Source organism: Pteropus vampyrus, unplaced genomic scaffold, assembly GCF_000151845.1.
Source record: "Pteropus vampyrus isolate Shadow unplaced genomic scaffold, Pvam_2.0 Scaffold12, whole genome shotgun sequence".
Taxonomy (NCBI): domain Eukaryota; kingdom Metazoa; phylum Chordata; class Mammalia; order Chiroptera; family Pteropodidae; genus Pteropus; species Pteropus vampyrus.
Genome location: NW_011888793.1, coordinates 12463328 through 12477395, shown reverse-complemented (window position 1 = coordinate 12477395; position 14068 = coordinate 12463328). Strand labels below are relative to the sequence as shown.

Genomic DNA, 14068 nt, shown 5'->3' with positions numbered 1-14068 from the left:
ACCAGAGGCTGCATCTCCTGGGTTTGCAAACTTCACATGAATAAAGTCTCTCCATTTCCTAATATTTTGGTGGGGAGGGATTTTTTTGGGGGGGGGGAATTTTTGTTGACACTATTACTGATTTATTATAAAGGATACAACCTAGGAACAGCCAACTGGAAGAGATGCCTAGGGCAAAGTATGGGAAAGGGTGCAGAACCTCCATGCCCTCACCTTCTTGATTAAATCATTGGCCACTGATGACTGAATTCAATCCCTAGTATACCTCCCCTTCTTAGAGGTCAGGAGGTGGGACTGAAAGCTGCAACTCTCTAATAACCTGGTTGGGTCCCCTAGCAACCAGCTCCCCATCTACCAAGAAGCACTTCATGAGCATAAACTAGGGCAAAGTATGGGAAAGGGTGCATAAACTAAGGTATGGTTAACAGGGGCTTATTATAAATAACAAAAGACACGCCTTTCACCAGCTGCTCTATACCAGGAACCAGGAACCAGTGATGAAGACGAAATGTATCACAGAATCAAAAGTTTATGTACATTCAACTTAGAATGATTTACGGCATCAAAAAAAAGAGCAACCACTTTTCCCAAATATTAAGAGAAGGGCTAAAAAAGGCTGAAATAGCATGCGATTACTACAAATGGTATTTGTAAAGACATGGAAAAATGCAATGACACACTTTAATCACAGCATGACAACTTCGTTTAAATGCTACATAAAATGTATTAAATGTATAAAGAACAAAAGCAAACAAAACAAAAGTGGGATAAAATACACCACAATGTTAATGGCTTTGGACCCTGCGATAGTGAGCTCATAGATATTCTTTCTCTTCAACTCTCCAGAATAAAATAAATTGAAAGGAGGGAAGGTGCCAAGCAGGATTAGGAGGCAATGGAGACAAGAATAACAATGGAAAATGGAAGAGGCAGTGGAAAGAAAGCCATTCAAGGGCTGGTTAGAAGGGAGCAGGCTTGAGGGCTTATTAGCTGGGGGATGGGATAGGGGTGTGGAGCTGTTAGATATCTTACTGGAATACGTGGCTGGGAGTGAAGGAGGAGAAATGAGAGGAGGAGAAAGGTCTGGACCTGGGGCAGGAAGAGGAAGGAGTCCAAAAGCCCAAGGCCTCTCCTCTTCCCTGACCCCCAGTGGGTACTTCTATAAATGGTCTGGGCAGGAGCGGTTAACAGGGGTGACCTCTGTCTGCCTTGGCTGCTTGGACGGGACCGGCTGCCCGTCCATTAAGCCTCCCTGGACACAATGCATGCTTTCAGCTTCCTGGGAACATCTTGGTTTTGAATCTCTCCCTTTCCCTCCCCAGGATATCACTGCTCACTATGATTTTTTAAGGGAACAAGGGAAACAAACTTGTGTTGCTTTCTCTGATAAAGTAAAATGAATAGCCCCTTCCTAGGTTCTCATTTCTAGGCTCATTTCTGGCCTGAACCTCAGTTCACTTTTATATTTCTCCAGACAGGCAGCAAAAGGCATTAGAAACAAACACAAACAATAAACTTGCACCCCTGGTTGAAGGTCTAATTAGACAGCCCTTTTTAAAACTATAAAAAGTACTATGTAAATATTAGTTATTGACATCTTTAAATCTGCTGGTGTACTTGTTCTATGATTTCACCTTTAAAGGGCAAGTCAGACAGTCCTTCCCCATGCCTGCTCATAACATTTTTATTAGCTCTTCACAACATTCCTATGAGGTGTGCTTATCCCCAGCTGACAGCAGAGGCACCGAGGACTCAGTCGGTTGCAAGCTTCTGCCAAGCAGTGGCAGACATGGGGCTGGGACTCCTGTATCCGCCCCTATTCCACACTGACACCAGTCTGCTCTTCCACAACAGGGTGGAGTCTGTGCCCAAACAGAATGTCAGGGGATTCTATCTCTTTTCCAGAGTCAGTGTGGATTTTAATCCCCAAACAACAGCGCCAAAGCCCTGGGTGCACAGCCACCCACTCCAGCCCAGTTCTCTTCATCAATCCAAAACTGCTGCTGCTCCAACTCCCTGTGAGCATTTGTCATGGAGAACATTTCCCTAAGGCCACGAGGCAGCTCAGATGGGCAGCCCACAGCTCACCCTGAAAATAGGGAGGTGAGAGCTGTTAACCATTTCCACCCTGCAGCCTTCCTTCTAAATTTATGGGGACCCCCTCTTCCCCACCCTCACAAATAAAGGCAAAATTGAAGGAGGCAAGACTACCAACAGTAAGAGCTAACCCACAGCAAATCCTTATTCCATGCCAGGCACTGACATACCATGTAATTCCTCACAGCCCAACATGGTAGGTATTATTAATACTTCCATTTTACACAGGAGAAAACTCAGGGGCAGAGTGGTTAAAAAAATAGTCAAGGCTACACAGGTGGGTGGGAGAAAAACTGGAAATAATCCAGCAGTCTGGCTGGAGTCCACACTCAGGATCATTCTCTCACCTTTGTTTGCTCTGGGAGATAATCGATCAGCCCACTTTTCCTCGCCACCTGCCTATTTGACCAGGGAGTTAGTGATCACCTACCTGAGGGAACACGAACCCACACACCTGAATCCCAGAGCTTTCCTGGAAAGGATCCAATCAACCAATGGCCTGGCATTCACAGAACACCTTGGTCTCTAAGCTTAAGTCTTTCAACCAAACAAGACATTGTACTTGCAGCCCTCCTTTGTTGTAATTTTCTTCTCTCACTGGGGCATGTCGAAGGGATTCAGAACCAGCCTCCCCAACATGCGACACTTTGGCGTGTTAATTATTTTGAGCTGACAGCTATCGAGACTCTGTAGGTTCACAAGAAATTTTTACTTCTCCCTTAAAGATTTTAAATTGGAGACCTTACACGAAATAACATTTTATAGCTTATCTCTACGGCAGGGCGAACTTCTAATTACTGAACATCTGCTCTTCTTAGCATCTTGTGAATGACTTTTCTCTCCTCTGAAGCCCCAAGGCACCTTACCTCTTCCTTGGCTCAGGATGCCACATATATCTCATTTTCCCTCTTCTGTCTCTGAACTTCTCATGTATGTGGGTCTCTGACTCTCTTACATATGCGGGGTTCATATATGTATGTATATAATTAAATTTGGTTATTTTCTCTTGATAATCTGTTTCATGTAGACTTATTACACCAGCTGAAAGTAACTTGAAAGGTAAAGTTTCTTCCCCACCACAATGGTCATACCTAGACTGATAATTCTAGTGACAAATTCCTAAAAACAGTACATGACATTTCCTCAAAACCATTCTACAAGGTTCCACTGTGGTACTTCCTCTTTCCCTTCTTCACCCCCTGGCCCCCTACCCCACAGAACTGTGAACACTCAGATCCAGGGGAAGGAAACAAAGATCTAAATAGAAGCTTCAACTGTAATGAAATTCCAAGTATAGACAGAAGTGACATCTGTCCCATGACACTTAACAGAAAATTTCAAAATGAGAAATTAGGCCACCCTTGGACTTGCACCACAGAAAGCTTTCAAAGGCTGAGCTGTGAGCACCTCAGTTCCTCACCCCCGCAGAGCTTTCGGACAGAGCTATGTCCAGGCAGTGTGTAGGAGCAGATCTGTGATTAGCTGGAGAGGGCTGGGCAGAGAAGGAAGAATAAGGAGTAGCTTCACAAGTCCTGGGAACCCTCAGAGCAGCCACAGAGAGCCAATGCACAAGCTCAGGACCCATTTGGACTCCAATATCAGGCTGCTTAAAGAAAGAAGGCTCCTTGGTGCCCCATCTCCACAGGATGCCCTGGGGACCTTCCAAGATGCACAAGATGCATCTTCCCCTACACACAGAATTAGTGGTTTGGGATTTTAGAAGCATTCCTTTTCTCCACTGCAGCTTGCCCACAAATGTACTCCATTTTTTATTGTACTGCAGAGGTGGAAAACTCTAAAGTTCTATGTAAATAAATAAAGCTAATAGGGTGTGAGCAAAATAATGACATATCTTGTAATTTTCTGACATGGAAGCACTGCAGAGTGAACAAAAGACTCTTCATTCTCTCAAAGGAATATACCCTTTCCTATTTTTCTAGGGAGAAGAACATGTCAACCTACCTTTTGCTATCCCACTTGAGATAGATGCGCATGTAGAAAGACCTCATACTGTAAGAGAAAAAACAGTGTAAGCACTATTGTCCACCGCCTCGAGGACACGGGACACTTTAGGGAGTGGTAGAGACCAAGGAGTGTACTACTATTCTCTAGAGAGAAGGCTGCTTCAGTACTGCCTTTGGAAATTCTTGTGGGTAGAATATGTGAAATCTCCCAATTTTCAACATTGGTTCAGTTTTCTTTTTAACTCTAAGCTGGCCTGATAAAATATCTGTTAGTTGGATGTGGCCCATTTCCCCAGGTTGTAACCAAGGCAGTCAAGTGTGCCTTGGGGGCGTAGCTCTGCTGTATGCTAAAGGTAGTGTGGAACAGCACAGAGGCTGGAAATAATGTAAATCCAATAGATTTAAATTTAAATCCTGGCTCTACTTTCACTAGCTGCAAGACCTCAAGTAAACTATTAGCCTCTCTTATCTACAATTTCATCTGCAAAACAAGCTGACAATACCCAACTTAGAGACATTTGTGAGAATTAAAAATATATGTGTAAAGACTACCATGAACTCTCAACAAATGTTAAATTTCCTTCCCCCCTATCACTAAAGAAACGAGTTGGCAAGTCTTACTTAGCTTCTTTTAGATTTTGATGTTCTCATCTGTTAAAAACTTAAATAATCCTCCAGCTCGGCTGCTCCACCTCACAGAATAGGATGAAGTGATGTAGATGAAAGCAAAGTGCTTACAAATTAGAAGAGTTACTGATCTGATTGTCAACACACTTTCCTCTCATTTCTAGGCCAACAACTTGCTTTTCTAATGTGTTTATACCCTCTAAGCACTAACTTGCTTTTCTAATGTGTTTATACCCTCAAATAACATAATGGAAGGAGAAGACGGTGTCACATTTGTGGTTATTCCTTAAAATAGCTATTAGCAATCCACTCTCCAGAGTTCAATTCCACTATCTTCACACTGAGGGAGAGTAAACATTATTAAGTCATTGCCTGGTCACTTAAGGGCCAGGAAAGTTTCTTTCCTCTCTCCATGCTCTTGTTTTAGAGAACTGAGGCAGAAAATAAAGTCACTTAACAGAAGCATATATCTTTTATTCACACACAGAAACCTGAACCACAAGCCAAACAATTTCGCTTATGTAATAAAATGAATTCACTATGATATTTTCCTACTGTAAGGGTACTTTTGTTCATTCTCTCATTTTCCCATACATTGAGAGAAAACTGGGACATGCTTCGGCATTTCCTCAACTGAATCCTTAAAGGATCTTTACCACTTCTTTTACGCTAGCAAATCTACACTAGGCAAGGTCTAGTCTGAAGGGATTTGTCTAACATTTCAACTATCACAAATAGCATTTACTTGGCTTGTTTTCTCTTAAAAGCAAATAGGCATTAAAATCAGTTCCACTGAAGCTACTAAGAAATACGGGTTTATCTTTGAGGAGTATGCCTAACCTTCCTCTACCGAACTTTTATAGCTCCCTAAAACAATCATTACTTTTCCAAATTACTAATCATGACAGAATGAGTAAGAATTACATGATAAATCCAGAGGAAGGAGAAAAAAACGAGCAAGTTGAATGCATTACTCCCTACGTCCTTCTTCTTCAAAACACGGTTCTTAGAAAGGAAAAGAATAGTGTGAAATTTTTTAGGACTCAATTCTTTGCTAAATATTTACATGTCATGATGCCTGAAGCAAAAAAAGGTAAGGTCATAAAAAATAAATAAATAAATAGGTGGGGGGGGGCACGCTACAGTTCTCCCGGGAGCAGGGCATCGCCCTGCGTGGGAACGCCGAAATCATGGCCGAGTTCTCATTTGGCATCAACGGCATTTTATATCAGCATGGCGGATATCCATCTGAAACCTTAACTTGCGTGCAGAAATATGGACTTACTTTGCTTGTAACTGCTGATCCTGAGCTCATGAAATACCTAAATAATGTCGTGGAACAACTGAAAGATTGGTTATACAAGTGTTCAGTTCAGAAACTGGTGGTAGCCATCTCAAACACTGAAAGAGGTCCTTGAAAGATGGCAATTTGATAATGAGTTTGACAAGACTGCCAAAGATGACAGCACACCCAGAGAAAAGTCTCAGAAGGCTATCCAAGATGAAATCCACTCAATGATCAGACAGATCACAGCTACAGTCACGTTCCTACCACTGCTGGAAGTGTCCTGTTCATTTGATCTGATATATACAGACAAGGATTTGGTTGTACTTGAAAAATGGGAAGAGTCGGGACCACAGTTCATTACTAGTTCTGAGCAAGCCCGTCTTCATTCCTTCACTACTACAATCCACAAAGTAAATAGCTTGGTGGCCTACAAAATCTCTGTCAATGACTGAAAATGAGATGACAACAATGATGTAATTCTCTAATGTACTTTTCCTGAAGCCAAGTCAACTATAGTTCATGTGTTTTATTTCATTGGTTAATTTTTAGATGGGGAAACTTAACATACTTCATTGAGCTATGCTTAATTGTCCCATTGTTTGGTACCTGTTGGGCTTTTCATAGGGTGGACATAATTTTTCTGCACACTGTTCAAAAGGCAACCAGCACATTACATCAGCGCTGTAATGTCAATTCCTTTGAAGGTGGTAAATACAGAGGGAAAAAGTTTTGCTATAAAGCTAAATGCCTTCCTAAATCAGACCTTTTGGTCAAGTAGCTTGACTCAGAATATAGGTAGGGAGATATCTGAATGTGAAACAGCAAAAGAAGTCTGAATATTCAGAATCTTTGTTTAGATCCTAAAGTAACTGGTAATCCATAAATGTCAAAATATTGCTATTAGGTCCTTTTGCCATTTATTTCATTTGTATAGTTTCCATATTTTGAAAAAACTCCAATTATTTGATTTTAATTTATATAACTTACACCTAAAAAGCTATCGATATTCCTACTGTTTAAATTCCGGTGATACAGAACTCTTAAAAATGTCTTTTTGTATTTTATAAAATCAAGCTTTAAATGACACTGATAAAGTTAAATGAGTATGTTTAAAAAAAAAAAAGTCTCTTTTAGGTAATAAGTAGATCTCCACTCACCCTGTGATTTGTTTTATAATACACACTTTTTATTGATGTATGAAATGTTTCCATAAATGTACACAAATCCTAAGTGCATATGGGTGTGTTTATTACTCTGAGCTTTGTTTTTTGATGAGTATAACTTGAAAGGATTTGGGCAGTTCAGAAAAGCTGCTAACACATTTTACACAACCGGTCTGTTTGGAAACAACTCAACCCCAGGCTTACTAATGCCCTTTGTATAAAAAAAGCTGACCCAGCATCCACCTGCATCAACTTGATCCGCTCAGCTCTGCCACACTCAGCAAACACCCTACACCTTCTGAGCAAAATAAAGCGGCATCCATGAGGTTAAAAAAGACTTTCTGAGGCTGGAGAGGCAGCCTTTACACCCAATTTACAAAGACTGAGGATCTGTGCAAAGCCTTGCCTTCCAAACAAAGCTTCACAGGTGGTGGTGGTACTTTGAAAGGAAAATGCCAAACATACAAAAGTAGAGACAACAGTGCCAAGTAAGCAATACCATACCCCATACCCTTCATCCAGCTTCAACTATTAACAACTCTTGGCCAATCTCCTTTCATCTCGATCCCTGTCACTACTTCACTAGCAGTGCTCCCCAAAACTGGATTATTTTGTAGCAAATCCTCAACCTATATTTCAATTTTAGTATGTATCTCTAAAAGATAAGGATTAAAAAAAGAAAACTGTAATCATGATACCATTACCTAAAGTAACTAAATAAAACTAACATCTTTAATGCTATGAAATAACCAGTACGAATTTCCTCTTGGCCCAATTTTATAAAACCTTTTTCATCAACTCAGGATCCAACCAAGGCTCACACATTGCATTACCGATGGTATGTCTCTTAAACGGTTTTTAAACCACAGATACTCAGTTCCTGTTAAAAGTCTGAAAACCACAGGGGAAACGATTTAACTTGGGGCGATTAGTAATTCTGAGAGCCAAACACTCATTCAGGTCCTCTGCAATTCTGATCTGTGGGGGTTTAACTCTGAGTTTGAGCAACAGCCCCAGCTCCTTACCCGAATCATGTGCAGAAGGTGGGGCGAAGCGAGCGCGTTTCCTCCGGCTAGATTTTTCCTCTGCAGGCAGGGTCTTCGCGGTAGCCTCAGGAATGCGGGGGAGCGGGCCCTGCTGCCACGTACCAAGGCCACCTGCCTAGGTGAGAAAAAGCTTCAGCCAACGAGTTCTCGAGGGCAGTCCCAGATTATCTAGAGAGAATTTCGAACCAGCTCAGGCTGGTCATAGAGGAACCAACCCGGGCGCCATGGTCTCCAAACACAAACAGCTCTGCAAAGCCTTGGGGCTTAATCCCACAGCCTGGTGTGCGCGGGGACACCGTCCCCAACTCGCCAAGGCCGGGAGAGGGGGAATGTAAAGTCCGTCCCAACGAATACACGTGCGTTTAAGTAACTATACACAGAGAAAGGAGACAATTACAAACATCTATTTCTATAAAATCATGTTTTTATGATATTTAAGAGCTATCTCCCCCGAAAACAGGATGCGAGCGTCTGAGTGTGAGTATACGCCCAACCCAGGCCACCAGGTTCCATCCGCTATCCTCCTGGTCCCCAAGCCCACGAGAGCTCCAGGCGCGAAGGCTACGCAACCCCCGCCCCTGCCCGCCCAAAAAAGTCAGGTTCGGCGTCTGTAGCTTTCAGCCAACACCCCCTCCTCCCCAACACACAGACTAGGACCTCTTCAGTAGTACAGAAAGCCCAGCCTCAGAATCCCTGGAAGGCTGATTCCTCTCCCTCCTCGCGCAGAGCGCCCGTCTGGGAAGCGGCGAGCGGGGCCGGTGCCGTTGACCACCCGGACTCACCCACGGCGCGGCAGCTCCCGGCTCGCGCTCCGCGTCCCACGCGCAGGGCGCTGGACCAGACACGCGACAAGGTCGCCGCACCGGCACCTGCAGCGCTCGGCCCCAGGTGATCGCCAAGCGGGGGGCGTGAGCGCTGCGCGCTCCCCGGAGGAGGGGAGGGAGCGGCGAGCACCACCCCCGGGACCCCGCCGCGACCAGGAAGTGCGGGCGTCTGCACCGAGCAGCCTTTGAGCGCGCACGCCCCGTCGCGACCCCGGCGGGAGATGGGTGGAGAGCGCCGCCTGCCGGCGGGGCGGCAAAACCCAACGAAAGCTGCCACTTCGGACCCGCGGGAGAGGAGCTGAGAGAAGTGACACCACCAGGGTGCAGATGGAGGGTGACAGGAGTGGGAGACGCTCGGCGCTCAGTGAGACCCTCTTCTGCATGCCAGCTCTTGAAGCCCCAACCCCAACACAAGGAGCTTCCATCTTCCCAGTTGGGTGATCAGGAGTTCTTTGGCAGTTGCCTTCAGGTTGGCGTATACACAGGGTTACAGAACTTGAAATGTGCATGCCATTAAGAAACCGCCTGTAGTGCACTATGAATTACGATTTTTAAATAAAAGTCTGCAAATAGCACATTTGCAAATAGCACACTTATATTGCATTGTCTTTTTTTGTGTCAACAGTGCTAATTTGATACTCAGCAGATATTTGTTAAGTACCTAGGACTTTTAAACATTTGTTAAGTACCTAGGACATTTAAACATTTAAAATAGGGCACACTTTCCTCCTCCTCCTTTTCATGCAGGGCTTTCAACAAGGGGATTGGCTTGGGCCTTAACCTCCCAGAGAGCCTGGACTGGCCTTGCAAGGAAGATAGTTAAGGTCTGCCCGAGGGTGCAATAAGAACCATGATGGAATTAAGTATAGGCTGCTAGAGCAACTGAGGAAGGGCTTGACTCAACCTGGGGAGGTCAAAGAGGAAATTCCTGGAGAAGAGGAAAGGTGAACTGAGGCATGAAGGACTACAGGATTCACCAGGATGTGAGGTGTTTCAGCCAAGAGTCCACTGCCACAAAGGCATAAGTGGAAAGCTGCATAAAGTGCATGTTCTGACAGCAGAATGGCAAGTGTGTATAGCTGAGAAGGAGAGGATGTAAGCTGAGTTAGGGGTTGTGGGAGCCACATCACGTTCCTATCAAAAATAACAACTGCCATCTATGGAGCATCTAGCATAAAACAGGAGCTGGACACGTATCACTTCAACCTAGGCTCACACCAACCCTACAAGGTGGGTTTTATTCCCCTTTACAGAAGAGGAAAATGAGGACTAGAAAGGTGAAGTGCCTTGCTAATGACAGGGCTGGGACTAGATGTCTCTGAGAATCCAGCCTGCACTCTTAAAAGCCTTGTCGCAGGCCAATCTAGGAGGCTGAATTTGTCTTTGGATGCTCCTAGCATCTCTAAGTATCCCCAAATGCCCACTACTCTCTCTCCATTCCCAAAGCTTGTACCAACAACTACCTGCCCTCCCAACCCATCCTGTCTAAAAAAGATTAAGGAGTATATTGCTGTGCATATCAGACTCTGTCACAAGGGGAACGCTGTCTCTGGGGCTGGTGGAGAAACTGTGGCAGAGCCCCTGGTTATTCCCCAACATCCATTCTCTCCTTCCATAATAATAGAATTGAAGCTGAGTCTAGGGCTGCTTAAAACATAGACTACATTTTCTGCTTCTCTTGCAGCAAAATTCATCAACAGTGGTGCTCAGAGCCCCTGGAATCCACTTAAACCAGCAGCACTTCTGAGGGAGCTGTTCCTCCTCCAACATTCTTAATGTCAGGTATTCATCATGGGGAAGATGCTGCTTACTGCCTCCGCACTAATCATTCCCCACTTTTCCTTTTAAGAGAACTCAGATTTTGCTCAGGGAGGCAAGGTGCCGCACTAACATGCCTACCTTCCCAGAAAGCCTTTCGGCGCAGTCACATGACTCAATTCTGGCCAATGAGATATAGGAGGAAGTTGCCTAGAGCATCCTGAGAAGGTTTTTACTTTCCTGATGCAGACACCACTAATCCCTCCTCCTGTTGCCTTCTGGTTGTGAGGTTGCTGTCAGGTGTGAAAAGAACCTGTGTTTTGTGACCACAGGGCAACAGTAAAGAGAAAAGGAGGAGCAGCACCAACCCAAACTGCCTAGCTACAGACCTCTTATTAGGTGGACAAAATAATCCCTTTACCTGTTTAAAGTACTCTTGGTCAGGGTTTGTTACAGCAAATGAATACAATTCTAATGGATACACTGTTCTTTACAAAACAAACAAACAAACAAACAAAAAAAAAAAACCAGACTCAAAAACCCATCTAGCCAACTCTACTAATACAAAGTGTTATAGCAGAAAGAGGATAGGTTTTGGCATGAGACAATCCGAGTAAGAGTTTCAGCTCTTCCATTTTTTTAGCTAATGACCTTGGGTAAATTTGTGAAATTAGATTATGTGTTGTAAACTTAGAAGTTGTCATAAAAACACAAGGCACTGTTCCTGGCATATGGTGTGATTAATAAATGATCATTGAGATAACTCTCATCTAACAGTTTTTGGCCTCTACCAAATGGATACCTGCCAATATGTAGATTCAGAATCACAAATCCACTTCCCAGTTTCACCCCTTAGACAAATCTTTTTGCACAATCAGATCTCAAATGCTTTGCAACAAAAAGTCAATCTTAAAAGTTTCACTAAAAACCATCACTTGCCTAGCATCTTGCTTCCTCATTTCCTAGACTATATCTGCTCTACCAAAATTTTTTAAAAGAAAAGAAGCACATGCTTTGTTGTGACCAGTCATGAACTGCTGACACACTAATTTAACAGATACAGGTGCATGTTTCTGTTTGACTCTGTCTTTTAGATAAGAAACTCTAATTTCAATGATTCTGGGTTTGTATTTTTAACCAAACAAGACGTTTCAATGGTCCAGAGCATGCTTTTGTTGAACCTATAACATGGCCCTCTATGCTGAAATCGAATAGCATTGAAAATTAATATTAGTTGCTTAGATTTTTAGTTAAAAAAATAATACACGCTTTCAAACACTACTGAAGTTTTTAAGTAAAAAAAAAATTAATGCAACTTTTTAAACCTGTATTCTATTAATAGACATTTAGGTTATTTCTAGTTTCTCTCAATTATAAATGATATTGCCTTGAACATCTTTGTCCATTCATGTAAGCTCACCACTTCTCCCGACTCCACTGCTTCCCACTCCAGGTCCAAGCCATCATCCGTCTCTTGACTGGATTATTGGAATAGCCTCCCGAGTGATTCCTTGTATTTGCCCTTGCCTTCATGCAACCCATCTGCAATGTAGCAGCTACAATAGTCATGTTAAAATGTTAATCAAATATTATCCCTCTCTGCTCAAAATTTTCCAGTGGCTACCCTCTCATAGTAAAAATCCGACTTATAAAGCTATATCGTCTGCCCCCGTTGACATTACCTTTCTGAACCATCTCCTTCCACACTCTCCTCTCTGCTTCAGCCATAAAAGCTTCCTCGGTGTTGTTTTAACATGCTCAGTATGCTTCTGCACTGAGGACCTTTGCATTTGTCTCCTTTTTTTGGAACTCTCTTATTCCAAATACCACATGACTTAATCCTTCACCTCCTTCAGGTCTTTACTCACATTAAAGTCTTCTTGGACCACTGATGTAAAATTACAAAGTGACCGCTACCTCCTGGTCCTCTTCCTTGCGTCCTCCTTTCCTTTTAGCACTTTTCATCTTCCAACATACTGTATCTTTTAAGTGTTTACCTTTGTTGCTCTCTGTTTCCCCTCCACCCTTCCACCCAAAAATGTGAGCTCCAAGAGGGTAAGGATTTATTTTTTTGAGAGTAGAGATTTGTGTTTGTTTTGTTTATTGCAGTATCTCCAGCACCTAGCACAGTGTTGAGTGAATGAAAGTGTGTTTAAATATGTAAGGTAAGTTCCTGAAAGTAAAATTTATGGGTCACAGAGATTTCTGTTTAAAATTTTAATCAACTGCCAAATCGCCCAAATTGCTCCAAAAGTTTGATGCAACATTCCTACCAACTATGTATGAACATCAGTTTCCCCTGACACTCACCAGTATGACCACACATATTGTCTCTTTTAAATTTCACTTGAATAATTACTCAGTCAGAGTCTTAATGACAAACAGGAGAATTTACTGTGGCTAATTTAAGTTAAAAAAAATTTTTTTAAGGAAAGAACACAGACTCCCTGGGCAGACCAGAGAGCCAGGTGCGCTTCAGCAGACAGGAGCAGTGGCCAAAGCATACCTTGGTGGCTGCTGCAATGAAGGCCTCACTGCTGGTGCCTCTGGGCCCAGATGCCCAGTTTGCCCTCCTAGACCACCTGTATGTTGCTTACTTTGACGATGTCAACCCTGCCACTCATTCTGCTCTGTAATAATTCTTGCTATTGTTTACCTTAGTTTGATATTTATATGGATTTATTGCTCACCAACAATCAATTAACGGAATGTCTTTCTGATTCTTGAATTTTTTATCTTGAACTGTCTTTTGATTATCTAGATTTTGCAAATAACCTTTTCCACAAGGGCTGGTGGGTCCCATATTCTCTGAGTCATCTCTCCTCATATCTATCATCTCTAATCACTGGTTTGTCTTTTTTTTTTTTTTTACCTCTGCCTGCTGTATTTTATCCAGCCCGTCTTCCAAGTCATTGATTGTTTTTTCAGATATATCTATATTTCTTCCAGCTTCTATTGTGGTTTTCATTTCCAAAATGGTTTTTTTCATGGTCGATACCATTTTACTTCATCTTTCTCTCTGTTTTTGCATATCTCCTTTTGAAGCTCTTTAGCAATGAATCATAGGTGCTTGTTAAATTCTTTGAGAATGATGTATTTTTCTTAAATATTCTTCTATATTTGTCTATTTTTTTAGTTGTACTATGCATATAGCTTAAGTTGCATTTTTTCTCTTTTTATTTATTTTATTTTTTAGGCAAGGCAACCCTTGATTGACCTCATAGATTGCAAGGACCTGTCAGCTTGCAATCCCTTATTTATTTTATTTTTTAATTTATTTTTTATTATTATTGTTTTTCTA

The 14068-nt window shown here is 42.6% G+C and overlaps 1 protein-coding gene and 1 pseudogene across 3 annotated transcripts in view; one reads left to right on the top strand and one right to left on the bottom strand.

Moving 5' to 3' along the window:
- GPR160 (G protein-coupled receptor 160) overlaps positions 1-9167 on the bottom strand; it is a 30971-nt gene extending 21804 nt beyond the window's left edge. Inside the window, exons 1-3 of one of the 3 annotated variants that reach the window (XM_011380279.2) lie at positions 8968-9167; positions 8165-8300; positions 4060-4107 (exon numbers count right to left, since the gene is read on the bottom strand). The gene's annotated coding sequence lies outside the window, so the exon portion shown is untranslated. The remainder of the gene's footprint in view (positions 1-4059; positions 4108-8164; positions 8301-8967) is intronic. The other 2 variants (XM_011380289.2, XM_023524695.1) reach the window with 2 other exon arrangements.
- On the top strand, positions 5598-6428 carry LOC105305993 (annotated as a pseudogene).
- Positions 9168-14068: the final 4901 nt, after the last annotated feature.